This window comes from Xiphophorus couchianus, chromosome 16, assembly GCF_001444195.1.
Source record: "Xiphophorus couchianus chromosome 16, X_couchianus-1.0, whole genome shotgun sequence".
Lineage (NCBI taxonomy): Eukaryota > Metazoa > Chordata > Actinopteri > Cyprinodontiformes > Poeciliidae > Xiphophorus > Xiphophorus couchianus.
The window spans coordinates 2,100,910-2,118,824 of NC_040243.1; the positions used below are offsets into that span (position 1 = coordinate 2,100,910).

At 40.4% G+C, this 17,915-nt stretch overlaps 1 protein-coding gene across 4 annotated transcripts in view; it reads right to left on the reverse strand.

The window, feature by feature from the left end:
- The window catches only part of rbfox3a (RNA binding fox-1 homolog 3a), a 553,817-nt gene that overhangs the window by 308,110 nt on the left and 227,792 nt on the right, over positions 1-17,915 (reverse strand). For all 4 annotated transcript variants that reach the window (XM_028041392.1, XM_028041391.1, XM_028041387.1 and 1 more), the window contains one exon: positions 17,678-17,743. The gene's annotated coding sequence lies outside the window, so the exon portion shown is untranslated. The remainder of the gene's footprint in view (positions 1-17,677; positions 17,744-17,915) is intronic.

A 17,915-nucleotide genomic window follows, 5' to 3' on the forward strand; every position in this document is an offset into this window, starting at 1 on the left:
TTAGAACCTCAAAACATTGTTCTGAGCCGTATGCAACGAAATTTCGTTCTGTATACACCCTGTGCATGCAAAATGACAATAAAGTCAGTCTAAGTCTAAGTCTAAGTCTAATCGGGCCGACTCTCAGGTGAACTGCAACAGCCTCGTGCTGATGGGTTTGTAAATGTCGAGGTGTGCGTACGTGTGAAGGGATGTGCGAGAAAATGCTGATGAACAATCGTTGCTGGCCGGCTGAGTGGAAGTGACAGCTGTCTGTGGAAGACTAAGCCACTTAATGAATGTGTTCCTCCATCAAGTCAGATCCCAGCGCAGATGATCTGCAGCAACATGAACACGTTTAATCTGCAGGAACACCTCAGAAAAAAAACGTAAAAATCAGCACCGTTTTTAAACACTTTAATATCTGAGGAGAACAGACAGCATCTGCCCAAAGTTTGCAGAACAAATGCTTCAACACAGAGGGAATGTTGTTTACTGTGGATCAGTTGTCAAATGCTGCTAATTGGACTGACGGTTGGAATTAAAACACAAATCTTGAGTTGTTTGGGACAGTTTCTGCCAGGGTCCTTCTCAACGACGTAATTAATGTCTTACATTGTTGCTACTGGATCTGTGCGGAGAATGGCGTATGAATAATAAAACCTCTCAGTTAACACTTGGCAAAGAAAATGAGGACGTGTGCTTACATGAATAAAACTATTTAAATATGTTGCGCAGGTAGCAGGAATTGAGAAATGGAAATAGCCTGCATATGTTTTTCTACCATGCTGCGTTTCTTATAGCCTTTTCTGAGCATCAAGAGAGGAATGTCAGAGTGGATCCGTCATGGTGGGGGGCTTCGGATAGTTTCTGACAACCTCTGCATGCACACAATGCTCCAGTTCAAATGCGTTCTTGACGTCTGACGGTGGCATTTAAGAGGCGTGGTTCAGCTATGAAATGTGACTGAAATTGACATATAATGTTGCCTTTGTTCACCAACTGTAACTGCTGGGAGCTGTTCCACTTTCGCTTGAATCAAACAAACATTCAGTCGCTCAAATTTTGTTTATATGCCACTTTTTATATGAAAGGCACAACAAAAGCCTCCAAAAGCCCAAAACACAATCAGATTGGTTCACCGACACGTGTACAAACACAGCAACACACACACACCCCTGCACGCACACGTCCACACACACACACACACACACACACACACACACACACACACACACACACACACACACACACACACAGCCAAATCCCAACAGACGAACCCATAGGAGCAGAGCTGGAGTCAAAGAGGAAACACTGAATGGCTGCAAACGCTTTCAGCAATTAAAGATTCTTCATAACGTCTCACAATGTTAAACAAAAACACAAGAAAAATAACAAAAAACAAAATTTATAGGTCAGATTATTCTTTTAAATGTTTCTCAAGGACTTGATTTTTTTATGATTTTATTACACAAAAAATTTATAAAATGTGTGTATTGGGTTTTATCAACAGAGTATCACAGAATATTACACAGAACTGTAGGTTTGATCCATTTAATTCATCTATCATGCAAAAAATTGGCTGATTTTATTCACTGATTAATTGATTTCTTTATGTTTACAAACAAATTTGGTGGTAAAAATGTAAAAATCAAACACAACATTCATCAAAACAAAATAAATCTTAGTTTATAATATTTGCGAAAAGAAATCTTTATGAAAATCATTGTGGAAACTTTAAAGCACCCTGTAACAATTAAATATCACAGATTTTCATATTTAAGTTACTCAAGTTATTCAGCATTTAAGTTCAGTTTTTAGGCATTCCAGGAACTGTAATTAGTAAACCATGACTTCCTGTTTTCTGGAGACAAACACTGAGGTGAGGCTACGTTCACACAACAGGTGAATGTGAATGTGACCTAAATCTGAACTTTTCATGATAGTCTGAAAGCCCCAGGTCTGATTTTCACCCCCCAAAAATTAAAATTGTGCCACTTTCTAAAGCAGATATGTATCAGATTGTTTTCAAAGCATAATAAAATATTTCTGAGCTGAATTGCAGAGGTCAGAAACATAAATATAGCTTTAAAATGTTTGGACAACCACTGAGAAGGATCTAAAATAAGTCTGATACATTTCTTTATGTTTGTCAAAAGCCGTGCAGATCCTTCCTGGATCATTCAAGCATTTTCTGATTTAAACATGGAAAGCTGCTGTTACAGTAGTAAAAGGTAAAAGCAGGGATGATCACCTCGAGCTCAGTTTCTGAAACAAGATTAAAAAGCTTAGAGATGTTCCTCAGGTGGAAGAAGTTGTTGTTTATTACAGAACTACAACTGCTGAGTTAATGTTTACACCAAGGTTTCTGAGGCTTTGTTTGTACGACTTTAATGCACCAGAATGCAGATTGATTGCAGGCTGAAGGTGCTCAGGGGAAATAATAAAGGATTTCAGTGCTTTTGGGGTTCAACTGTAAATAATTGTTATGAAACTAGTGGGAATTTCCATCAGAAACATTAGCTTATGGTGTTCAGGGGACTTCAATGAGCAATCACCAACTCATCGACGACAGAAAACATTCAAATGTGTTTAAATATATCTCGCAGTGTTTGAAAGTCCAAAATAAAAACAATAAATCAGAGTATTATTGTTTTGGTATTTAGGGACCTTTTGGAACACCAAATACCAGGTTACTAGCAGTTATGGCCGACTGTGAGAAAAACAGAAGTCAATTTAAGGGGAAAAAATGTATAAATTATATGGGCAGGTTAGGAGAAGAAGTGTTGAATTTCTCTACAATAAACGGGACAATCAAAGTCTAAACCATCAATAAATGTCCCAAAATGGACAAAAACCAAAGGCCTGAATTCAATATCAGTATTTAACCTAAGATACTCATTTTGATCTGGTAGTTTAAAAACATGTTCCACACACATACAAAAAAAATCACAGTAATATCATAAATCATTAAAAACAAAAACTTTAAACTGAATATAACAATAGATATATTTTGTAGATTCTGCAGTTAGCTTAGAGTTAAACTGCTGCTGATTAGTAAGAATGAGAAAAGTAAAAAGAAAATATATTTTCTCTGGTGAAACCATTTAGATTGACTGAAATTATCTTAAATGACCGAAGTGATGATGACAATAGAGAAAGTTACACCAGAGCGACAAGAAGCTCTGAAAAACAACTAAAAGCTGAAGCGTTTAAAGGAAGTTAGTTTATTTTATTTTATGGGACTTTAACTTTTCTCAGCTACAGAAATTAAATGATTAGAAAACAACAGGAAGACTTTCACACAAGTAGGAATATTAATCTAAAGATTAGTCAGTAACGGTTTGTGATGCTAACTGTGCTAACCACAGCTAAAAACAGTAAAAAATATCTTTATCACGTTTTATGCTAATATACAAGGAACCTTATTCAGTGTAATTTTTCTCACTCTCTTCTACTTGTGGAAAAAGCAGCTTTTCAGACCAAATTACCAACATTTACACCCAATTAAGCTAAAGAATCTACCAAAACAGACTTTCACACCCACTCCTGGGAGTGGGCTTGCATTTTCATTTGGATATTTTAGGCATGCTCTACAAAAAAAAGTGAGAATTATTTGGATTTATGTTCCACAGAGAAATTGAATACTGAACTGTGAATAGGCAGGGATTCACTGCAACATCATTTACTGTAAGTACTTCACCCTGTTCTCACTTATATCTGCATTTACTACTGTAAGTATTGATTGTTTTGTATAGACAAGCTTCATATTAGAAAAATGTGATTTGTTTTCATCTTAGTCTTTAAAAAAACGGAAATTGCTTATACCTTTGTATTTTTTCTGTCCGATTACATCATTTTTAAACGTTTCATCAGATGTCATGATCAGTTTTAGTGGCCATGTTACAAAAATACTTTTTTTTACTTAAGTTATTTAATCAGTGACTACTTTTTCCTTCTACTTGAGTAAAAATATGTTGAAGTAGTGCAGTTATTACTTAAGTAGAGTTTGATAACTCTACCAAAATCTATAACGTCTGAAATTTCAATTTAAAACACAACTAAAGTTTTCCATAATTTAGGTTGAAACTATATTTTCTAAGTCCTTATAGATGGGACAAATTGGAGACCATGCTGAGTAAACAGGAAACAGAATGGAAATGTTGAACAGTGTTGAGCTTGGCGACTTTTTTTCAATTAATAAAATGTCCATGTGATTTCAACCAGAAACCAAACAGAAACGTGTACGCAAAGCTGAAGAAAATAAGAACAAATAAGATGTTTTAGTGAGGACTGCTAAAGCTGCTCAGTGAAAACCTACCAGACAAACGGTACAAGCTTTGGATTCCAGCCACGTTGATATAAGATCACATCGTAAATGTGAACGTACAGGAAACCCTTTCCGTCCATAAGTACAACCTCACAGACTCATCCCATTTTCCTAAATTCATCTCTGAAGTAGCGAAGTGAGACAAGAAATGTCGCTGCTCACTTAAGGTGACAAACAAAAGCACAGTCCATTAGTAACAGCATGCAGATACATACTGCAACATTAACAAACACAATCGTGTTGAGCAGCACATGTATTTTTCATTTTTGCCTCATAAGGCTGCAGTCACGCTGCTGCAATCATATCACAAGACGAAATGAATCCGAAGAGCTGGCTGTGTCTCTGTGCCTTCCTCCTCGCTGGCAGGAGAATTAAACTGCAGAGTGCAGCTCTGGCAAAAGTGAAAATCATCCCCATTAAACGTGATAATAAGCAGTGTGATAAAAGCATGTTTGCAGAAATTTGCAGTACATGTGTCATTTAACATGATGTATTAGTTCAGGTAGCAGTTTGCTTTGGCGAGTCGGTTCTAATGGATTTTTCGAGGTTTTGACATTTGGAGGCAAATGTGCATTAGAACGGGCTGCATGAGCTCCGAACTGGGACGTAAGTGGGTTTCAATGTTTTCCTGGGCATTAGTGGCAGGAGAAACGCAAAATGCATTATCTGATAAACAGGAAGTGGGCTGCGTCTTCAGCTCCGCTGGTACTTTCCTCAAAAGCCTGCGTTACTGTTTGAAGAAACGTTGGGAGTTTTTCAGACCTTTTGGCAAAAACAACAAAAACAATCCGATGCAATTTGGGAGCCAAAGGTTTCCCACGAACGAACGAATCACCAGACAACGACCTCCGTGTGCGCTCTTCTTTTTTGTTTCGTTTTAAATTGCCCGATACGCACGCAGCAATGACAGTCATCTGAGAATGTCATCTGAGTGAACAATTAACAGAGCAGCAAAAAAGTGAGGTCAGATATAATTAACATATGTGCTGCTCAGCTATAATTGCTGAAGTCTAAAGCAAGTAATTAAATCATTCAAAGTTAAGCAGGAAAACTGACTGGTGGAGGGTTTTCACGCCGTCTGACGCCACTACACTGCAAAAACACTAAATCTTACTATTTTTGGTCTGGTCCAAGTGCACATATACACACATGAAAAAGGACAAATTACATTTCAACAAGAGATAGGAGATTGTTTTAAGTCAATAATTTCTTAAAGCTGACCTATTACGCTTCCTTAAAAAGGTTAGCATATGTCAATGGACTAATCAAAACATGTTCATTAGATTTTTTGCTGAAAATCATTCTTAGATGATAAGATTTTTAGTCTGCTCAGTTCTGCCTATTTTGAGCTCCTTTCAGAAGGAGCTGTTGAAGAGCCTCGTTTCACTTTAAATCCAAATAAGTTGTTTCTGGCTACGGTGCATGTGAAAGCAGCTGCAAACAGATGCACAGTTATACAACTATACATCTTTGAAAAGCAGAAGTGGAGCCTCCTGCGCAACCAGCAAGAATGCAGTCAGTGGTTTCTGGGTGGTAAGTCAACAAAACCCAGCAGCCATTGTACAGCGCATAAAGCAGCAAAACTAGCTGATCAAACATGCTGGAGCTCAGCTTGGGTTGCTAGGTAACAGGTGGAGCGCCACTCCAGTTGCTGGGTAATGGTTTACGCTTCACTGGGATTGCTAAGTGAGCGTCTGTTGATTTGTAACAAAAACCAAAAAACATGAACTTATTGGCAAAAAAGGGCCTGCTGTTTTTTAAGCTCTTCATTTTTGGTAGGAACAAACCGATTAATTTTTTACATTTCTGATAATGATACAGATATCTGAGGTTCTGATGATATCGATCAATGATTATAAGTGCAATAATCTGGCAGTGGAAGAAGACATTTTGGGTTATAATATTGATAAAATACTTAGTAAGAGTTTGTGTTTTTGAAGTGCACTAAACAAAATCTTACCAAGTAATTTTGGTCTTATTTCTCGTGCAAATATGTTAGTCCGTTTGAAATAAGATAAAACTAACTTACAAGTAATTTTTAAGCAAGATACAGCAGCTTGTTTTAAGTAAATAATTCCTCAATATTGATGAAAATTAACAAGTTTCACTGGCAGATTATTTCACTTATAAGACATTTTTCCCATGTTATAAGTTAAATAATCTACAAGTGGAACTAACAATTTTAAAAATCAATATTAAGGGAATTACCGACTTAAAATAATTTTGTTTGTCATATTTCAAATGTACAAAGATATTTGCTCTGCTTGTGATCATCAGGCAACATGGCGATCCAAGGAGAAACAAGTCCTCACTCCTCATCTCGTCTTTTATTCTCAAGAGTCAAAGAAGTTCAGTGGCATGCTTTAGGTGCTGCTAACTGACAGCGGCGGGATCCTCTCATTATGATACATGCGTCGGGCCCGGCCTGTCAGACCCAAAGAGGTGGAGGGCCGCCGCATTAAGCAAGTGGCAGGAACATTATCAGTCTATATTTCACAGGTGTCAGCGGGGACTTGTCCCCGTTTTGTCCTCTGGGTGTCATTTATTAAATGAAGGAATGAAAGGGATGTTTAAGGCAGAAATACAGGCCTGCTTGGACAAGGGATTATACGTTGTCACAGGAAGAAAAATTGCATTTGAACCATGGATGCTAAGTCGAGGCTCTGGGGAATTTCATTAATGTATTGTCCTAACAGCTATTCAAAGTCATATATAGCGAACGTGCTTTAGGTGAAGACGGACCGGCCCTCCGGGTTGAGGGCTTATTCACAGCACACTGCACAACACTTCCGTTTTTGAATACATTAAACTAATTTTCATTAGGAAATGCTGCTGTCAGTGCATTTCCCGGACTCGCTCTGCGTTCCCGCCGAGGTCGACTCCTGACATGAATCCGTGCGCTTCACCAGTTGCAAACCATTTGACACTTCCGACCTTTCAGGGAAGGAACAGAACAAGAGATTCCAAAATAGATGAATCTATTATTTCAGCTGCTTGGATATCAAAGAGCTAAATTAAATAACAAAACGTGCCTTTTTTTTTCTGCCCTCTACGTTGAGAAAAGTATATATTTCCTGCTCAGATGTAGACGTGTTTAAGAGGGTCACATTAGGTTTAATTTCTCCCCTTTAATTCTGTTTCATAGATTTTATTTGAACATATAAAATCATCCTCTGTTCCTAAACTTTCTACAACACTCTGTTTTCTGTGGGGATTTTTCTATCTTTACTCAAAAGGTTTTACAGCAGAAAATATTTGCATAATGTTTTGCTTTTAGCTAATTTGGCAGACAAACAAAGCCTCATTTTTAGCCATTATTGACAAACTCAAGCAGACGCGTCTTCTGGGAGGTGGAGCTTAATAAAGCAGGAGCCAAAAACATCTGATGCAAAAAAAAAATACAGAGGAGGACATCAGTGTCTGGCATTTAAACCTTTAGCAAGAGATCACACCTACTACACAAAGTAAATATAGAAATGTACAAAACAAAAGGCTGTGAGAGCAGAGCGACAATCGGTCTTCTGGTGTTAATTTTCAGTATATTTGGGAGGAGAAAAAGGCCTTTAAATTGCCACTGTTGTGCTTAAAACAGGTGTTTGAACTTGAGTATTCTGTTCATGGCGAGGCGGTGAAAACCTGCTCTAAGCTCCCAGGCGGAACATCGACACTGATACCACTCTCTTGCTGCTCGGAAAAATACTATACACAGCATGATAGAAATCTCAGAGAAAAACTTCCATGCAGGCCGTTTCTGCAGCGATTCACGGTCTGAGGGAAAACAAAACGTTCTTCCTCACATTGCAACATGTACTGTATATTGTGACTTTGTCTGAAAACTGGAATTGTGTAAATGTACAGAATGACTGATTTGGGCTTTAGGGTTTCTTTGAGACAAGAATGGCTTGAATTTTAAGATGAACCTGCTTCTTTTGGGCCTTTTGCTTTGATAGCAACACAAAATAAACCACAGTACTAACAGAGTGCTAATGTGGGTCATAGGAATAAAAATATATAGAGGTTCTTATACATCACATTGGGAATGGGCAATAAATCAATTTTGTCAATTGAATTTCAGTTTTTAAGTATTTAAACTTTGGAAAGCCTGGATTTTTTTTTACCAATCCATTCTTCAGGTTTCACAGTTCAGAGTGTTTAGAAAACTAGTTGAAACAAGAATCTTCTCCAGCATCTTTAAGTATAACAAGACTAACAGTAAACAAAAGTAATCTATAAACATTTATGAAGAAGGGAGAGCAACATGGTCGCCCTCAAAAATACGAGACCACTGAAGAGTATAGCACCGGGCATTCTGGGTAAATACAACCAAAACAAACATGAGAGTCTAGCAGGAAAAATGGCATATAGTCTTTCACCAAAGACAAAGAGAAATCCTCCAACCACTAAAATCTGGTGCCACTCCATTTTTGTTTACATTTGGTGAAGAAGGAAGTTGTTTATTTCAGAGGTTTTTGTGTTGTTACTTTCAGGAGTTCTCAATGCAGCGCCCCCACAGGTGAGGAGGGGAAAAGGTTGCTAGGTAGGTTTGGATCGTTGGGAAAGAGAACCACAGAGGCTGAAAATGTAACCAATGTTGCAGTTTTTGTCCCATATTGAACCGAGTCTATCGGACTACCAAGTGTGAAAACACTCTAAAAGTGCCTAGCAATTACTCACCTAATACCCCATAGGCAGCCAGATGGTACCTTATAAGTACTTTTTAATTACACTGTAAACTTCCAGATGTATTCCCCCATTGGTGCCCTGCAAATCCAGTAACTACCCTGTAAGCAGCATTGAGACATAAGAGATACCCCAAAGGTAAGTACTACCATAGAAACCCCTTTAGTGCTCTTCAAGCACCCTGCAGAAACCGCATAATCATTATTAGGTACGCGCCTTTACACCCTGTTGGCATCAGAGGGATTCTAGTGGCAACCTTGTAAACAAACCCTTAGTAACCACTAATTAGCCTGTAAGTAAGCCTGCATGCAGCCCGTAGGTACCTTGGTATGTACCCAATAGGTACTGGTTAGTAAGAATAGAGAGGGAAGTGGTAGATTACACTCAACTCCAGCATCAGCAGGGCTTCATTTAACACCATTTAGACCAAATATGATAGCTGCTGTGTTTATTTCTGGTTTCAGAAAGCTCAGACGCCGTTCATTAAGCATTAAAACAATCCCATTCATGAATTTGTGGAAGTAGGAGTCCTTATGTTTGGGCAGAGAGAGGAAGCGGTGGCATCAGGACGGTGTAAATCCTCAACAGAGGAAAGGAGGAGTCCTTTCTGAGGATTTGTTTCTGTCAAATGAAGAAAGGCGCTGGCATCTTCTGACATGATGTTCCCAGCGGAGCAGGGATGAGGTCAGAGGCAGTACATCATGTTTCCTTTTTAACTTTTTCCACTGGCGAAACTTAGCTGAAGAGTAATAGTAATAAAAGAATACGCTTTCAACCTGTGTGACCCAAGGATTGATGGCTTCCAGTGGAAATTCAAAACACTTTGCATGTTCTCTGTTCTTGACATTTAAAACCATATGAAAATGAAAACGGACCCCAATTAGAGCTGTGGGAAGCAGGGGCCCTCTTGGTTCTCTTAGCAACTAGCAGGTTTTAACATTCCCCCCCCAACAAAACGCCTTGAAAATTGACCTTCTCATTCAGGGAGCGCAGATAAAAGCAGCCTTGAGTGGCCTCAGATCAGGCTATTTTGATCATCGTCTGAAGGAGGATGAAAATGGGGAAGTAAAAATAAAGGAGGACAAAAGAGAGAATAATGGCACGGCGTGTAACTGCAGAGGCAGCGTGTTGAATTTAATGTCCTACATTCTCCCAATAAAGAAACATGACATTAACTACCAGGTATTAATGTAAATCACAGCAGTGGAGGACAGTAATAGCCACTTTACGACAGGTGATTATTATTGAAGCGGCTGTCAGAGGGACTGACACTGCGCTGGATAAAATCTAAAAATATTCAATAATTTGAGTGCATCCTGCAGAGCTGCTGGCAAACAAGCTGCGCGTCTTAAACAGAGGAATGCAGGGGTGTCCAAAGTGAGGCTCGGGGGCCGTTTGTGACCCTTTGAATTCATTTTGTGTGGCCCCTGACTGCAATTCAAGAATGACACAAATATGGCCCTGAGTGAAACATAAAAGTTTTGTTAATTTCTTTTTTTACTTCTATCTTATAATAACTCATGTCAAAAAGGGTTTTTTTCTCAAATGCAGACTGGATGGCACTGATAGGCACATCTGTTCATTACATTTGGCTAATTAGTGCAACGTTTGTAGAAGAAAATTCTTATCTTGGTTCCCAGGAATAAAATAAAAACATTTTTTAGAGTTAAGAAATGTAAAACAATAAGCCCTAAAGGTTAAATGACTGCAAACCTTAAGGCAAATGTAAAATATTACATGTTTTATGTATTGTTATGAAGGTAAAACAGAATGAATTTGCAATAAAATTTTTAATTTGTTGGAGAAAATTAAAATTTCGGTCCCTGAATACTTTCATCTTGGTGTCTAAAGTGTGGCCCGAGGGCCACTTGTGGCCCCTGGATTTATTTTGTGTGGCCCCCGACTGAAATTCAAGATTGGCATGAATGTTGTCTTCCGGCACTTTTTGTAACTTTTTTAGGATGAAGTTTTTGGTGGCAAGTGTATATGTCCCTAAAATGAAAACGATAAGTACGACATAGAATTCTTCTTTAAACTTTTTCTAAATCTCATAATAAGTCATTTTGCAAACATCTAGCAAGTTTTTACTCTGATACAGAGTTAAAATATTACATGTTTCATTCAGTGTTGTGCGGGTAAGAGAAATAATTTACAATAATATTTTGGGGGTTTTAATTGGTTGAAAAAAAAAATGTTTTGGCCCCTGAATACTTTCAACATGGTGTCCAACATGCGGTCCGAGGGCTGTTTATGGCCCTCCGACATTTTTTGAAGGATGAGATTTTTTCTGTGGCAAGTTTATATCTTCTTGAACTAAAAATAATAAGTAGAACAAATAATGTTTCTCTAGTGTAGCCTGTTTTTATTTATTTTTTTTTATTTTATAATAAGTCAGGCGCAAACATCAAGCGAGTTTTAACTCAAATAGAGATTTGGGCACAAGTCTTCTTTCCTGGGAATAAATTAAAAATATTTTAGACTTAAAAATGGAAAATAATAAGTACAAAAAGTGAAATGTCCCTAAATGCAAAGGCAATAAAATATTATATGTTTTATTTATTGTTGTGCAGGTACAAGAGAAAGAATTCACAACAATATTTTTGGGTTTTGGCTCCTTAATGCTTCCAAAGCAGGGATTTTGGCGTTTGGTGCAAAAAGACTGGACACCAAAGAGAATGTGGCGCCGAAGAGGGATGAAATCAGAGAGGAAGAGAGGCGAGGGTGTCACCTGTTGAGGAGCATTCATCTTAGCAGCGGGGTTAAAGGTCAGCATCCGTGCTGGAGCTGTGAGTGGCAGGCGGGGGATCTGGGCGACGAGGCGGCGGCCCAGCGGAGCGGCCGGCGGTGGCGTGTGGTTTGGCTGGGCCACGTTTCTGACTCGATGCTGACTAACTGAGGGTGTCTGCTGACAGAGTGTCTGACTGATAGGACGGCCCCGGGAGGCTCTTCCAGGGGCCCGTTACAAAGTGTCTCTGATAGGCCGGGCCCGTAGCACCGCCGCCGGGGCCCGCCGACAAATTAAATTTAAGCCCCACTAATGCACAGCGTAATCACAGAGTGAGGTGGTGATAAATGTTTCAGAGAGGTTACCATGGGCGCAGCAGAGGAGGAACTCTGCACAGAATCTGAGATTGTGACAGCAGCAGAGGGAAAAATAGCAGAGTGTGACCTCAGCTCTGTGCTGGAGAGAAAAAAAATAAAAATAAATAAATAACCCTCTGCTGAGAAGCCAAGGACTCGTATGAAAGAACAACAATAACACACCATTATGAGATGTAACATTTTTGTGACGACCTGCGTTTCCAGGGGGAAATTTGAAAGAAAAGCAATTTCACATTAAACTATCTGACACAAAGCAGGTCTGCGGATGGAGGACGGGGTGTGGAGACAGATACCAACCTCTCTGTGTGTGTGTGTGTGTGTGTGTGTGTGTGTGTGTGTGTGTGTGTGTGTGTGTGTGTGTGTGTGTGTGTGTGTGTGTGTGTGTGTGAATGGTTAGAGGGGTGGCGGTCGTGGAGCTTCCTAACAGCCATTGGCCAACTGGAGCGAGACACACACATCCCCTCTGCCAAGTTAAAAGGGATGGAGAGGATGAAATTTCAAAGCCTCCCCTGCAGACACACACTCCGCTTTGCACACATCAGCACCGAGATGTTCAAATATTCCACCGTGCCGTTCCAGCTTGGTTTCCTCCGCTGCACCCCCGTATCAGACATGCTCCTGTGATTAATGAGGAACCCAAAGAAAACCGCTCCACATGCGTGTGCGAGCGCGCGCAGGGCGAGCGGGAGCTGCCTTCTTCTTCTCCCACCATGCTAAAAATTGTCCTTAATTAAAAAACGCCGTCTCTGACTCATATTTCTCATGATTACTTGCTGCAGGCAGTGCAAGTGAAAGTCACTGTGAGATAAGACGCCAAGTGGCACACATTCACCTATTAAACTCCATTCACTTATTATGGCCAACAATGCCGCTCTGATTAGCTGGAACACTGACAGTATTAGAAGACACATTCCAGAAGCAGAGCACAAAGAGTAACTCTGCTGCCCTTGTACAGACAATACATCCCCCCCTCCGTCCTCCGCTTTTACATCCCTGACATGACACGCTGGATTTGACCCCCTCATCTCTCCGTCTGCGTGCCGGGAGGACGACCAGGCGGCGAGCAGAACCAGCAGCCCCAATCTGGAAGCTGAACAATCACTGATTCCTTCTTGATTTCTTTGTTTCTTCCTCTGATTTTTTTTCATGATGTTAACATTTTTGTTGCTAAGCAGTCGTTGCTGTGGTGATTCTGCACAGCACTTCCCACTGATCGCAAGTCAGTCAAAGAGAGTGTCCGGCACCACCGGCGTGTTTCTTTCAAAACTCACTGAGGTCCAGAAAAGACCCAAACAAAATCTTTTATGTTCTAACCAACGGAAATCTTCACATTTTCACTGCTAACAACCTGCACTTTATAGTAAACACTGAGATATCTGCAAAAACAAAAGCCTACCAAGTATTTTTAACCAGTTTAAGTGCAAATATCACTTAAGATAAGACAAAACTAACTTACAAGTAACTTTTCAGCAATTTATAAAGCTTGTTTTAAGTCAGTAAGTCCTTAATATTGAATTTAAAAGTACTAGTTCCACTAGCAGATTATTCCATTTACAACATGGGAAAAATGTTTTGTTATAGGTGAAATAATCTTTTTCCTTAATAATAAGTAAGTTTTTACTTAAAGCTAGTGCCTATATCTTACTAAAGTTACTTTTAAGTTTGCTTTGTCCTATTTTAACTGTACAAAGACATTTTCTGTGGAAACTAGAAAAAAAAACTTTTTGTATTTTGCAGTGTGAGATCCAGGTACTGAAAAAGGTCCAAACTAAAAGTAAAAACTTCTGACCTTTATGGTCTTGGCTGTCGGTATGTTCACATATTCACTGTAAGTTTGCACTTTATAGTAAACACCAAGATATTTGACCATATTTAAAAGTAGTCCCAGGAAATTTTACACTGCAAGTATTGTTGATTTAATTTTTAGTGCAAATATCTTAGTACTCTTGAAATAAGACAAAACTAACTTACAGATAACTTTTCAGCGACACATAGGAGCTTGTTTCAGTGTTGCAATTCAGATGAAACTTGTAACAGAGGAAACATCCTCTAACAGGTAAAATAATCTACCAGTGTAACTAATCCTTTCTTTTTAATAAATATTAAGGAATTATTGACCATTATGAAGTTCCTATGTGTCGCTGAAAAGTTATCTGTAAGTTAGTTTTGCCTTAATTCAAGAGTACTAAGATATTTGCACAACAAAATATACCAAAAATATTTGGTCTTCAGTGTTTTTGCACTGAAAACCTTTATTTCAGATTAAACAAAAGCTTCAACATAACTAATAACCCTTTTTCTCTTAATGTGAAGAAGACCAAGCCTAAACTATTGAAGGTTTACACTTCAAGTAAGAAAAATTAACATCAAAACTGATGATTTGATGACAGCTTTTGACAAATTATAATGTGTATTGCTTGTTTTGTGTTTGGTGACTGTTTCTATGGTGTGAACTGCCTTGTTGCTGAAATGTGCTACACAAATAAGTTTGATGTAAGTTAACATCCTTAGAAAAAAAAAGAAAAAGTACACACAGAGGTTTAAATTAAAAACGTAGCAACCTATAAAAAAAGTAGTTTTCAAGTAAAACAGCTCATCGTCTTGAGAAAGCAGTAAATAAAACTCTATTTTAGTGAACAACATTGGGGACGCGTCCAATCAGAGCCATCACGCGGTCCGGATTGGGACCCAGCGCCGCCCTTTGTGGATGATTGGGTGAAAGTTTGACGGTTTGCTTTGCCCACAGATGTCTAACAGAGTCAGGTTCACCTATTGACTGGTCCACCAGCACCCACCCCCAGTCCTTTACTGGTATATGTAGTCAGACACACCTCCAGAATCAGTGTCAGCCTCCTTGAGTAATTACAGCGATTAATGCGCAGGCTGCGCTCGCCTCTGGCTCTGGACACTTTATCAAGGCGTGCGTGGTAATGGATGAACGTACTTTCTTAATAGAGAATCCATAGTGTCTCAACTTAAGACAGAAAAAAAAGACACATGGCCTTACTTTACCCACAATCCTCCAGGAGGAGATCGTTTACCAGCACAGAAACGAGAGAGAAAGCGGTCGGGTTCGGCTGCCCTTGTCGTCGTGCTCGCTCTGACCTCTAAAAATGGACAACAAAGATCATATCACGAAACCAATACTAGCAGCGACGGCCTCTGCACAAATTGATTTACCCACCCAGAACTCACTCTCTTCTCAATGAGGTGCCAGGATGCTCGCAGCATATATCACTGTCACACAAGCACCCTCTAGTGAAATGTGATTTTTATCTTTATGAGCCTTTTTTCTCCCCCCTTCTCGCTGCAGCATGTAGCGGCTTGTGATAAGTGACGAGAAATAAAAGTGTTGGCACGTTTTCTTAATGCAGGTGCTCTCTCTGTACATATGGGTGCCATCACACATGGAGCGCGTCGCCGCTGTGGTCCTGCACGGCTTCGGGAAGCGGCTGGCGAGGCAGCAGGGGGTCTGCGGCTATACGGCTCATAGATCACTAATGTGTGGGTGAGAGTTGTCACCAGCCAGCGCCTGGCTGCGAAGCGCAACGTAGTTTATGGCACCAAAACTCCAGACATAAGCATGAATCGTGGCCCAGGCAACAACGAGGAAAAGCAAACTAAAAATAGATGATAAGCCTTTTCCGCTCGCCCCAGAAACAATGGCTCCTGGTTTTGATTTTTTTTCTTCAAACTGTGGTGCGAAAGGATAAAGGGAGGCAGCGGATAATGCCCGACTGGCCCTGGAGTAAAAAGATCTGGAGGAATACAACCGAGAGGCCCACGCTAACCTGAAACGCACCCTCGCTGAAAGCTGGAGAGACACGATAAACGTTGCACTTTCAAGTGTGTTAAATGCACTAAGATAGTCGGGCCTTTCTCCCTTTCCAACTGACAACCTCTGTTACACAGTTAATTACAGCCAACTGCAACACAGTGCAGTGTCAATTATCATGTGCTTTCTCTCCCTCTCCCTCTCCCAGTGGATATTTTTACTGCCTGGGCTTTGCTGCTAAACTTTCTACCTTCTTTTATTGCTATTCTGCCCAGGTCTCAAGGCTGAATTACATTTGCCAGACAGAGCTGTAAAAACAGAAGGGATTTAAGGATTCAGATTGGTGGAGGGTAACCTAATCTTCCTTAATTGGGGGAATGGTTCTCATTTTTATCAGCCTGCTTTCCAAAGCAAGCTCATCGACACGCGGGCATTTTTACTCTGCCGACTCGCCATCATGAAGGAGGGAGGACGCACATATTAAACCTAATCGACATTAATCAAAGCGCTACTCGGACTTATTAGGCCGTGGAAACGAACACGCGACAGGGAAAGATTCTCCAACGTGGCGGTTTTGTTGCGGCGCCGCAGTGCTGCTGGAGTGCTGTGAAATAACACATTCTGGGCTGAAAATGGAACTAAAATGGTAATCCTCTGCCAGGCGAAGCGTTCTCGCCTCGCCAGATGCTTAGTTCTGAAATTTGCCTAATTGCCATGCTCAGATCAATCCTTTTCACTCTGCCAAATGAATCTGCCAAAGTGTGTTTGTGAGCGTTTTGTTGGCCCAATATGCTGCTTCTTCTTCTTCTTGCAAAGATTTCCAAAATGTATTTATTTATTTTTGGTGAAGGACACGGAGAAGGGACTCAACCGGATGTGCTTGCACCCCTGCCGACCCGAGTGCCCATTAGCCACGGTGTAGCAGTCAGGGAGCGGGGCCTATCCATCTCACCCCCACACCTCCACCACACATAAAGCACACCCACTCCTCATATGGCTCACGCACTGCTGTGGGCGGACTAAATGAGGCTCTTTGATCAAAGGGGAGCAAGCAGGAATGGACACTGACTTTCTGACCTCACACACAGACACACATGCACACTGTGAATCTATATATATATGTGTATATATATATATATATATATATATATATATATATATATATATATATATATATATATATATACAGATTCATGTTTACACACACAGACAAACAGTGAAGTCATTACTGTTTACATCTGGGAGCTCAAAGAAACACACGTGACTGAAGCAATCATCTATGTTTCATCATCAACGCAGAAAAGTCGCCAAAACGAGGAGAGACGGGATCCAAGGCGCGGATTAATGAATCAGAAGTTTAGTCAACGTGGAGGAGCCGCTGAATCCTGCTGCCCGGCTGCCTGATGAGCCACTCCATGCTTGTCAACAACATCCCCTATCATTCTCGCACAGCTATCTACTCACAAAACCAAGACCCGCCCCCTACATCCCTTCAGCAATTCCACCATCCTCCAGGAGAAACACCTCCGAAAGCAGAACGGGTTGCTCGCAGCGACAGCAGCAACCATCTCCGTCCCTCCCCTCCCCTCGTCTCTCCATTTCTGTGCATGCTCTCTCTCGTTTCTTTTTGTCTACACTTCTTCTACCTTCCCGCGCTGCTGCTGCTGCCGTCGCTGCGTTTGGCGCGTCGGATGAGAACATAAAAGAGGCAAAAAATGAAAAAAGAGGAAAAAAAAGAAAGCGAGGGGGAGAAACAGACAAACGGATGTAAGGGGAGGCTGGAGAAGAAGAATTAGCATGAGAATACTCACAGTGTTGTTGTTGTTGGAGGAGCGCGAGGATGGGAGCGCGGCACCGGTTCCTCCGTCAGATACAACCTGCACAAGATTGAAGAGGGAGAAAAAAAGAAAACTAGGCTGTGAGAGCGGCAAAGCGAGAGCGGAGAGGAGGAGGAGAGAAGAGTAGGACAAGGAGGAGGAGGAGAAGAAGAAGAGGGAGGAGGAGGGAGCTGAGCATCTATTGCGTGCACCAACAGGAGCCCAAATAAAG